This window comes from Lissotriton helveticus, chromosome 2_1 (genome assembly GCF_964261635.1).
Source record: "Lissotriton helveticus chromosome 2_1, aLisHel1.1, whole genome shotgun sequence".
In the NCBI taxonomy this organism is placed as follows: domain Eukaryota; kingdom Metazoa; phylum Chordata; class Amphibia; order Caudata; family Salamandridae; genus Lissotriton; species Lissotriton helveticus.
The window spans coordinates 537,500,421-537,513,053 of record NC_136059.1 but is presented as its reverse complement, the minus strand read 5'-3'; positions in this window follow the sequence as shown (position 1 = coordinate 537,513,053).

Genomic DNA, 12,633 nt, shown 5'->3' with positions numbered 1-12,633 from the left:
GTGACGAGGACGGAGCAGCCAGACTTGCCGAAGCCCAGAGCAGAGCAGACCCCGCTGGCGCAGCCCCGCCTTCTTGACGCGCTGAGAACGAGCTGCTGCCCATTTCTCCTGCCGAGAAATCCAGCTCCGGCGTTTCCGGGTAGCCCTCGCAGGCAGCCTGGAATATCGAGACCAGAGACGAGAGATACCATCCCTCATCCATCCTAGATTCCAGGTACAGAACTGAATAACCCCTCGCAGAGAATTCTTTAGTCAGTCACTTGGCAAAAACAAACTTAACTTAAACTGTAACTTTCTATTCCCGCCCACGTATTAGGCTTAGGTCAGGTACACAGGGTAGGCGTATTTAGAAACACCAGTTGAGTACGTTTAGTCAAATGTATATGTGTATGTAATATATTTTATTCATTTTAAACCTTCATATGGCTTAGAAACCATATCAATGTTTTTACAGTATTATTTTATACTTCTGCTTCTAATGTATGCACTTTACTTAACTATAAGTATTGCAATAATATCGATCCATTTCTCTTGTATGAGAAAAGAGACTGATCAATAAATAACATCTTTTATTGAACACGCCCGTCTCTTCCTTTTCTCTACAATCTGATGAGACTAAGAATGCACGTACTGACTGAGTAAAATAAATTGCCTTTTGTTCACACGACTCTCGAGATACACTCTTGATTAGGGGAGAGCAAAGTTGTCATGTTCTATGGTTGTCAGAAACTAAATCCCTTCTTGTCTATCCAGGGAGGTTCAACTCCTCCTTGCCTATTCGAGAAAGTTTCTAGTGAACTCTGAGCTAGCTGGCAAACCCAAAACTTTAAATCTAATATCGACAGTAGTAGACCTAGTTAACGTCTGGTCTGGGCCTATACTATTGAAGGTATTATTCCAATGCGCAGAGCCTATTGGGATAATAGGAACTACACTACATGGCGCCCAACGCGTTTGGAAGGGCGATAAAACTAACGTAAGACATTTAGAGTAACTCAGTCGTGCTTTCTCACTCAGACCCCTTTTCCCCATAATACGCCAAAGACGTCTGGAGTGGGAGAAAGGTAATATCCTCCAAAACCTCGCAGGAGGAAACTCCTATGTATGGTTCTTGGTTTAGTCAACGTTGAAGGATAAACCGTTCCAAAATATTGTGCATCTAATCTTTGTTTCCATAAGAAACCTGATCTGCAAACATACAAAATAACCTTCTGGACAGTACAATGTCAGACAGTGAAGGAGAAAGAGAGGCAGTTAGGTTAGCAGCTGAAATAGCAACAGCTGATACTGCACTACAAGATGCTGACCCAGATATAATACTCATCCCGGTCATCAAAAGGAAATCTATAACCTTAAAACTTATAGAAAACGGACTGACACCTAGAGGTGGCACAGTCATATTCGTAATTGAGGCACACGAATATCGGCAGACAGAGGTATACTATTCATGGATACATTTTCCAGCAGCAAATGCTGTAACAAAGTACTTCCACTATTACAAAATAGAAGAACCTCCTGGAGAGTACACTCCTTTCGAGGAGGTGGAAGTACCACTTTAATTTCAAGAGCATTTGCTCTTATTTAATGGCGCCCTAAAACACAATAATCACATCACCAGGCTCGGTCCTTTAGGTAGACCAGGAGCAACGTGGCCGGTCCTAGCCGGATACACACCACATCCAGACATCAATGGGATATCTGCAGCAGAGCTGTTAACACAGCTAAAACAATTAGTAAAAATACATAGACAATTAGTCCAATATGTGATGCGGACTTCAACAATTCAACCAGCAATTAAAATTCCACAGCTGACCCCTCACCAGGGGAACACAAATAAAATTACACCACAGAACATACAATCCTGCCTAGGTAAAGTACCGGCTAAACGGGAACAAATACCATTCTGGTTGGCACAAAAAATCACCCAAATAGAGGCGGTGTTTCCAGACACCACCCCGTTAGAAAAACACAGGATTCTGACTATCTGTCTTCCAATGGGAATCGCACCACACGTGGAGGACTGTGACACTTGGGGTACAGTCTTTGCTTCCATCTACACAAAAACGCACGGTGTTCCATCCATTTCGGTAATACCGGATGTGCTAAAACAAATTCAAGACGAATACGGTCCAGAACCCGCTTTAACTCTTGGTATGAAATTACTAAAAGACTTCAAGCAGGTCTCGGCTATATTATTAGCCAACAGAAAGGGAGAAGCAGCGAACGTGGCGATCCGCCAGAGGTTAAAGGAGACAGATATAGCAGACCAACCATCTGAAATTGCCAGAATCATAGAAAAATCCTATGAGGAACTAGGTAGAGATAGTTTAGGTGGAATACCAGTAAAACCACAACTAATTTAAAGTCCTGACAAAATATTTTTTAATAATAATTCAACATCACAGAAAAAGAGCTGGGATGGAAACAAACAATCCAATCCTAAAGAAAAGAAATTCCAGTCCAGAGGAAGGTCTCCTAGGCGAAGAGAAAAATCTCCGAACCAAAGACACAGGTCACCCCAGAGTGACCCCTCTGGGAAAAGATATAACCTTAGAAATAGGGATAATATAAAGAAGCCTGATAGATATCAAGACATTGATACACGTCCCTCTCAATCTTTTCAGACTTCCTCGCAGAAATCGGAAAGAAGAGGACGATCAGAACAAAGAGAAGAGCACGCCAAGTCCAAAGACAAGGAACCTGCTCAACTAAAAAAGAAATTACAATTTCCAAAAAAGAAAGTAGCCAGTATCAAGGTAGTTAACAATGCCGAGAATACTGAGGACACAACTGAAAAACGGAGAATGGGCTCAGACAATGCTAGACAGCGCAGCAGAAGTGAGCATAGCTCGCAAAGTCCTTATGAATCATCTGGAGACAGTGGACACGAATGAATATCTTCAAGTGGAAACTGCAGACACCAGAGTTAGCAAACCCCACAAAATATATGAAATAACATTACGTATAGAGGGGGATAAGACTAGAAAAATAAGGAGACTATTTTGGGATAATCTCTCCAAGGGCTATGACATCCTTCTAGCTGAAAAAGACTGGCCACCAGAGTTTGTCAGGGAGTGCCCTCATGGCGAAGAAATAATTATGCCTGCCTTCTCAAATCACATCCCAATTCATAAAAAATACACACTTGCCAGAAAGTGGGCAGTAGCTCTAGCTCCTGCTTTATATAAAAATCACGTAGGATGGGATGAGGACTCTCCTCCTCACAAAATCCAGTTAAAATCACAACCTACTGCACAGAGACAGTACCCAATTAAGCAAGAAGCTAAAAAACAGGTAAAAGAAATCCTAGATCAGCTAGAATACCAGGGGGTGATTGAAACTTGCACCTCACAAATGAACAACCCTTTGTTTCCGGTCTCCAAACCAGACAATTCATATCGTCTAGTTTTGGATTACCGACACCTTAACTCATGTTGCAAAACTTTTGCATGCAAAATTCGCATAGTGCTGCACTAATGAATAACATAGTGCGCAAAAAATACAAAACAACATTAGACATCTCTAATGGATTCTTTTGTCAAAACATAGCACCAGAGAGCAGATATTTGTCTGCGTTCTCAATAAATGGCACTCAAAAACAATTCTGTCGGTTAGCCCAGGGGTACAAGAACAGCCCGGGAGTATTCTCAGCGAGAGTAACAGAATTACTACAAACATATGACGACGAAGCATTATCTTATGTCGACGACATATACTTAACAGATGATGACTTGGAGACTCACTTGAAGAGAGTGAACACCATAATACTTGGGTTCGCAGCAGAGGGTTACAAATTCAACTTTAAAAAATCCAGAATTGCCCATCTGACAGTCCTGTTCTTAGGATATGAATTATCAAGTGAAGCCTGGCTGACAATTTTCTAGAAAAATGTGCCGTACTCCAAGCACCTAGAACACTAAAAAACCTACAGTCAATTCTAGGCTTCCTTAATTTCGGAAGAACATACATTGCAAATTACGCAGAAAGGGTCAAACCCCTTTATGATCTAATAAAACCAGATTTTAAAAGAACCAATTGGACTCAAATACACACAGAAATTTTGAGATCCTTACAAACAGACATGTTAATTAAAACAAAATTAGAAACACGTGATAACACACGCAATCTTGTGATTCAAGTCAACCCAGGAAGATGCGGATTCACATACCTGACCTCTAATGAGGGAGACAAGGTACCAATTGCATTCAAATCACACTTGTACACAGAGGCTGAACAGAAATTCAGCATTAAAGAAAACATTGTTCATGCAGTTCAAACCGCAATAGCTAGAGAAAAAGATCAAGCTGACGGTAGACTTATCACAGTCAGAACAGCAGAACCAGCCTTTGAGGCATTAACAACCCCATGTAATTTACCAACAACAACATTGAATCCGGAATGGATACAATGGGTGAATTCAATCACAACGGACAAAGTATACTACTACTTTGATCCAGAACTAGAGGAATTAAAAAATCTAGAATATGAAAGAACATTCCCTCTGCCAATCGATATTCTGCCCTTACGACAATACGCTTGTGTAATCTATACAGACGGACATGCTCAACCCTCCGTTTGGGGAGAACAAGCATACAACCCGACATGTGGGATTACAAAAGAAGTGTGGCGCGGAGGTAAACTAAGACCTCTATTAACAAAAACACACTCAGTAGAAACTAATTCAGAACAACAGACTGAAATAATGGCATTGAAAATGGCGCTAGATAATGCGGATCGCGAATTCCCGACACTTATAGTGTCCGATTCATATTACTGCGTCAAATCATATAACAACGATTTGCAGACATGGATTCAAAACGGTTACAAAGATGACACAGATGCAACAATAAAGCAGACACTGCTCTGGGAACAAATAGCTCTTTTACAAAAAGAACTACCAAAGACTCACGTGACACATTCACTGAGTCATCAGCGTGATGGCGTTCACGTTGCAGGGAATTCATTGACTGACACAGCCACAGCGGTAGCAACTAAATCGGCTTCCGTAGTTCGAAAAAAGCGTACATTAAAATATATTGACGGTGAAACAGTACTGGCGGTGAAAACGTCATTGAAAGGCGACTGCTCAGCGCTACCGATCAACTATCCACTCAATTATACATACATAATCGATGCAAACTCCGTCCCTTTTGCTCGAATCCCTGGAGTGGGGGATAGAGTGATTCCAAACATGGACAGGAGAAACTTGTTAATCGCAGACGCACATATGGGCGAGGGTCTCAGACACCTCAAACTAAAAGATTCTCTGGAAGAATTACAATCAAGGTACTGGTGGCCAGGCATGAGCCTGCATCACACCATGTTTGTAAAAAACTGCCCAAACTGCAACAGAAATCGCAGCAGGGAGAGAAACGGTGTAATACCGTGTCGTTTCACTCCAGAAAAAATCAACAGTAAAAAGCAAGGCTTGTGATTAACATATACAGGCTAGTTTCCACTTATAATGTAGATCACCAGCACTCGGCTGACGTCTGGACTGTTATACAAAGATTTGCGAGTCTAAATGGCATATACGCTAAGAGCATGCTACGTTTGACCATTGTTTTCACTCTAGCCCTCCAGCCTGAGGGGAAACATGGCCAAATGAGCATAGCACAGCGGGAATCTTCTCACTTCCTTCCTGAGGGATACGGGATGGTGTAAAGAAAAAACCAAGGCATAAAGCAATCTATAACGGAAAGGATATTAGGTTCGGGAGCTGGGTGGGTCAAACATCTAATAAGTGTCCAACGTAGTCTAAATAACTTGCCAAGAAATTCTCTGAAGGGATTCAGTCCGTACGAATTATTATTTGGAACTAGGATGTTAATCTCTGACCTTGACAGTCAAACTTCAGCGGTGAAGGAAAAAAGCTTTGATATCAAAGACCGTTTGGCTATTTTGCAGGACTTAAATGAAACAAGAAAAGACCTGAGCAACATAAAGTTGAAACAACAGCCAACAACCACTGAAGAACCACCACCTGTCCCAGCAAGACCTGTCTGGATTCCGAAAGTCGGGGATCTAGTCAGAGAAAAGATCGCGGTAAAGAAGGAATTTGGGCCTTCTTACAGAAAAGCAGTTCCTGTCTTGTCTGTCAACGGGACAAGATCAGTTGTACTACCGCCGCTTGCTGGTAAAAAGGAGAACCGAGTTGTATCCATCGACCTGGTAAAACCACAATCATGTGGCCGATAACAAATAGTAGGCCAAGTGGACTCCCCATAAGTAGCAGAACACCAAGGTTTGCTACCAGTACAGAGGTCCTGACAAAGAGGCTAATCACATTCGAAACGCCTACAGAAGAACAACAAGGACTATGCAACAATGCAATGGAACTTAGACCTCTGAAAACCCAAATAAAAACATTTAGCAGAGACACACCAACCTATAATGAAGTAACAAACGACTATGCAAGAAACAGTAATCCTGAAGCAATTGGAACTATTGACAGAACTGCATCCGGCTACTTCATAAACTTCGATGATTCCTCTGAAGGCTTCAGTGAATCAAAGACACAGCCATCATCAAAAACCTTTAAAGATAAAGCTAAAGAACTTTTGAAACAACTGAAAGAAACATATCTAATTTCTCCATGGATTGAATTTTGGGTGGGTTTTGGTGCATTTATCCTCATACTTTGGCTCATCATGATACTAACATTGGGACGCTTCATTGAGGGAAAATATGCTAAAATGGACACAGCAAGTCAGAAAATCAACTTGATCCTCAAACCACACACATCTTCACACGTCGAGAAAAGAGAACTTTCTTCAGTCAACTTCACAGCCAATCCTATACCGGGTGGGGTAGCATGGGACAACACTGACTACGAAATCTATTGGCCGGTTGAAATCCTGAAATATCCACACCAAATTAAGATCTCATTGAGTGACTTTGTAAAACCAAGCTCATTTGCTGATGATTGGGACTTCGAAAGCATTAATAATATGATGTCTGACTTAGTAATGTCTGCTAAATTTACCAAACATGATTATTTGCAGGGTTCTACAAATTATGATAGTATGTATTGCTACAACCACTATGGTAACCATTTTTTACATAGATCTGCACAACCTAGAAATGTTTTAAATTATAATCAATGGGAACATTGTGCAACCCCTCCAAAAGGAAGCTCAAGAACCGTTTACGACAAATATTCATATTTTTCAGGTTTTAACATAAGTAATGCTGAAACATTTTATTTCAAATTGTCAAATAAGACAGGGACGAAGACCATGATAACAAACACAAAATTGATATATTCAGACTCATTCTTTGAACAAATGAATACTTTTGGTTTTGATTATTGGGACAAAAATGTTGAATTGAAAAGTGTTTGGGGCACAAAAGAATGGCAAGTACAGGGTATAGAATCTTTGTTTAGAGCCTGCATGATCCCAGAACAAATTATATTTTTAAATGACACTATTCAACAAACCACCTGTCTTGGCTTAGCCAAAATCAAAGACTTAAATAAACCGTCTATTCCAAAACCTACAATGAACAGCAATAGCTCTACAGATGAAGAGATAGACGTAAATTATGTATTAAACCAAAACAGAACACATCCAGATTGGAAACAGTGGTTGATCTGGCCCACAGATACTAATAACTGTCAAGACAGATTCCTGAACAAAACACAGGGGTTCAAAATGACCAGGCCAGACCCTAGATATCCCCAAAGACATCACCCAGGGATAATAACCACCTACAGTGTGGGCAAATTATGCCTTCAATGGCTACAAACTTCCACACTGGCAGAAATTAAGCAACACCTAACTTTACTTACTGATGGTGCTGACTTGCGTGATTTCACTATGGGACCACGCAAACAGCGTCAAAAGCGTTTCATAGCAGCCTCTGTATATGCAGCATACAATGAGGCCTGGAAGGTTACTCAAATTGAGACAGCAGAAAGGATACGGGAAATTGACCGTATTAATTTGGAAAAATCACTTTCTGTAGTGGACAATGGGTTAATGACTCTGTCCTCCAGAATTTTTTCTTTGGACAGCATTGTGTCCTTAGCAATCGACATATTATCGCAAGACTTACTGTTATTACAACACGGTCAGTCCCAATTGCGTTCTATTGTACAGCTTGGCTGGACGTTACAAAATCTGCGTTCAGGCTATGTGCCTTGGCGTTTAATCAACACAACGTCACTATTCTATATCTTTAACCTTACTGATAGACAAATCAGTATGGCACAGAAGGGGGCTGATTATACAATCCTGAGCATTGAGAAACTTGAGAGATTACCAGTGACAATGTCAGAACGACCTGTCAGTGAATGGATAATACATGGGATAATTAATATTCCAATATCAACCTTCAGGTTTCAATACTGCCAAAAATATATACAGGCTGGCATGTATGGAAAATTAGGAAAAGGGTACATTAAAACAACATGGAACTTGCCCTATTCACATGCATGTGTCAGTAATAAAGGACAGAAAGTGTTTCTTTGTGGCAATAATTGTGCAATGTCACTAAGCGGTACACTTCTGTGTAACGGAATTAGTTTGCATGGAGCCTGTGAAGGGAACTCAAATAACCTTTCATGTCACCAGCAAGGCGCACCTGCAACAGAGATTGAACCATTCTTTCAAAGACTCTATAATGGGAGTTACATTCTAATTGTAGATCGCAGATGTTGTAGTCTTATGCCCGGGACTCCTTATCTCGTAACTACGACTGCGAAGGTCAAGTGCTGTGGACACTCATTGTTCCCCAGCTCCTTTCCAGACAGGGAGGTAAGGGCATGGCCCAACTTGAAAATTACTTCTATTCGAATAGATACTTTAAGCAGAATGAAAACAGTGCTTCTTCAGACGCCGACAAGGCTCACGTCATCAAAAGAAACGTATGATCTCCAAGTCGCAAGGACGACTGCAGAGATACATTCATTGTTATCAACTAATTCCCCCATACATTTTGCAGAAATCCTGAATGAAATCTTAAATATTTCTGATACCAATGGAGTCTCAAAAGTATTTAAGACAGTATTTTCGATGGCATTAACACCATTCAGAGCCATACTGGGTATTTTTCCAGATTTCGTCCATTCGATTTTTGGCGGACTTCCCCTCATTTTAGGACTGATTGCAGGAATCCTATTCCTAGTCCTTATATTTCGTTATGGCAAACCATGTCACAGACAGAACACCTGCGACAAGGGAAGAAACAATCCTAGCCATTGGATACCGGGACCGGATATCAAAAATCCTGGGACTATCCCGGCTTAGAGGCCTGAACATGACTTGGTTTCTATCCTTTCGACCAATGTGGCAACGATGTGTTTTACCTGTATTAAGGTGCCTGCTATGTGGAGAAGAATGCGTGTTAGACACCTGTCTGACGCTACAATCGGATGCGCCAATGGATGCAGAAACATTGTTGAGTCCAACAAAGGCTCATGCTTTGTGCTGCCCTCAACGGCTACCAATCCTGATGACGGCATTCGTGGAAGCTTCACCACTACGATTAAGGGGTAGTGAAGTTCAAGATGAAAGCAGCATCGATCAGGTACGACCTTCTGTCAGCAATCCAAATCAGAATGTCAATGGAGACAATCATGCGCACGAATGCATGGTTACACCTATTTCCGAGTTAGTGGAACTCTCCCAGGAAGCTGTTGACAACTTTTTCGAAAGCCTAAATGATATGATGTTCTCACCAGAGCAGAAATAGAGATTTTTGAGCAAGCTCGTACACGGCGTTCCCTGAATTTGGCCTTCAACTTTAATAATAAAGTCACATGAACAATTTTCCCTCCAGTTCACGGACAGCAATTTTTTCAGCAGCCCCAAAATATTTTTGCATTTTTTTCGGGACACTATCTTCTGCTTAAAGTAAGAACTATTCTTAGAGAACTAAGATTTCTAAATTTAGATAGCTTATAGACATTAGCTGACCGCTGGTATATTCATAAATATTTTTATTCTGTGATGAAATGGTCTCGAACCTTTTTTCTGTATTAAGAGCCATTTCATGTGTAAATTTTCATATACAAAATAGCAATAATGTATACAAATGCGTGATTACTTTAGCATTGTTCTACAGCTTGAGTGCATACTATACATATGACTGCATTTTTCCGTATATTTGATAATTTCAAAATGCATTTATGTATTTTGGGGTGGTAAGGTATACACAATACTCTATAGTATGTTTTACTATGCATAGATTAGTAAATATGTCCATAGTTAGCGTGGAGTGGGTGTGATGTATTCCTATAGGTTCTGTATCGATCCCCCTATTCCTGACCCTATTCTGGTTAGCAAACTAACAAGTTAACTAGCAGTCATCCCATGAGGCAGAAAACCCCCATGATGCAGGAACCGTTATCTGATAAAGCCACACTACGGCACAGGAACGTGTTATCTGATTAGGTCATAACGCTTGCCATCTAATTAGACAAGCGATATTCCTCCAGCCCCTGATAAGGCATACGGAGTTCTCATAACAAATCAAACCTATGACAGACCTGGGAAAAACCCTGCGGCCATTGTTTTGATTTCACCGAGAACTTCAGCAAAAGAATGTGCTAACGACCTGGTCGAATGACATCCTTATTGACGTATCTATGTCCATCCTTACGTCAATCTCGGCACCTTAAAGGTATAAATATTACCGATATTGCCCTATGCAAACACACGCGGTGGTGACGAGGACGGAGCAGCCAGACTTGCCGAAGCCCAGAGCAGAGCAGACCCCGCTGGCGCAGCCCCGCCTTCTTGACGCACTGAGAACGAGCAGCTGCCCATTTCTCCTGCCGAGAAATCCAGCTCCGGCGTTTCCGGGTAGCCCTCGCAGGCAGCCTGGAATATCGAGACCAGAGACGAGAGATACCATCCCTCATCCATCCTAGATTCCAGGTACAGAACTGAATAACCCCTCGCAGAGAATTCTTTAGTCAGTCACTTGGCAAAAACAAACTTAACTTAAACTGTAACTTTCTATTCCCGCCCACGTATTAGGCTTAGGTCAGGTACACAGGGTAGGCGTATTTAGAAACACCAGTTGAGTACGTTTAGTCAAATGTATATGTGTATGTAATATATTTTATTCATTTTAAACCTTCATATGGCTTAGAAACCATATCAATGTTTTTACAGTATTATTTTATACTTCTGCTTCTAATGTATGCACTTTACTTAACTATAAGTATTGCAATAATATCGATCCATTTCTCTTGTATGAGAAAAGAGACTGATCAATAAATAACATCTTTTATTGAACATGCCCGTCTCTTCCTTTTCTCTACAATCTGATGAGACTAAGAATGCACGTACTGACTGAGTAAAATAAATTGCCTTTTGTTCACACGACTCTCGAGATACACTCTTGATTAGGGGAGAGCAAAGCTGTCATGTTCTATGGTTGTCAGAAACTAAATCCCTTCTTGTCTATCCAGGGAGGTTCAACTCCTCCTTGCCTATTCGAGAAAGTTTCTAGTGAACTCTGAGCTAGCTGGCAAACCCAAAACTTTAAGTCTAATATCGACAGTAGTAGACCTAGTTAACGTCTGGTCTGGGACTATACTATTGAAGGTATTATTCCAATGCGCAGAGCCTATTGGGATAATAGGAACTACACTACAAGACAGGCTGATAAGGACAGGGGGAGGAATTGCCTGTATCCATAAATCGACTTTTGAAGTTAGCCAATTTCAATCAGATCCCCTAGAATCATGCGAATACCTAGGGCTCAACGTAAGATCGGCTAACAAACATATCTGCAACTTACACGCCCTTTACCACCCACCAGGAAACAATATGAATTTCATTGACCAAATGATGGAGATCATCACCACCAACGCCGACATCAACAATATATTTTTAGGTGATTTCAATCTCCATTGGAACGACAACAACGACAAACAAGTCAACGCCTTTAAAGAATTCTTAAATGACCTAAAACTATACCAAGCTTGTCATCAACCAACGCACTCAAAAGGAGCTACACTGGACTGGATTATCTCAAAGAACAAGGACATCTCAATACTCTCCATTGAAAAGTGCGACTGGTCAGATCACCACGCCATAACTTTCCGAATACCATCACAGGAGAAAATAAAAACGACACAAACTACCAAGATGAAAAAAAAATGGATCCGAGATACCAGAGACGCTAATATGGATTTGCTAGCTGAAAGCTGCAAGAGAGACTTGTACTCACCTGACAATATGATAAATGTCAACGATCTAACGAACCACTACAATTCCGTAGTAACAAAAATAGTCAATGACACCATTCCACTCAAATTAAAAAGAGTAACGGAAAAGAATAAAAATCCATGGTTCAATGGAATATTGAATGAAGAAAGACGAAATCTGAGACGAGCAGAAAGAATATGGAGACAACACCCTTCCTCCCCTACACTGAAGTCACTCAGAAAAATCAGAAATGAATATAACAAGAAGATTATTATCACTAAAAAGGAATTTATCAGAACTGAACTGGATAACGCCAAAAATAGACCTCGCAAATTATTCGAAATCATAAAACAACAATCGAACAAACTGGCAAAATCTGCCCATGAGGTTACAAAAACACAACTAAGCTGCGATGAATTTTCTACCTTCTTCAGTAACAAAGCAGATAAGTTGGAAGAAGAGCTTAAGA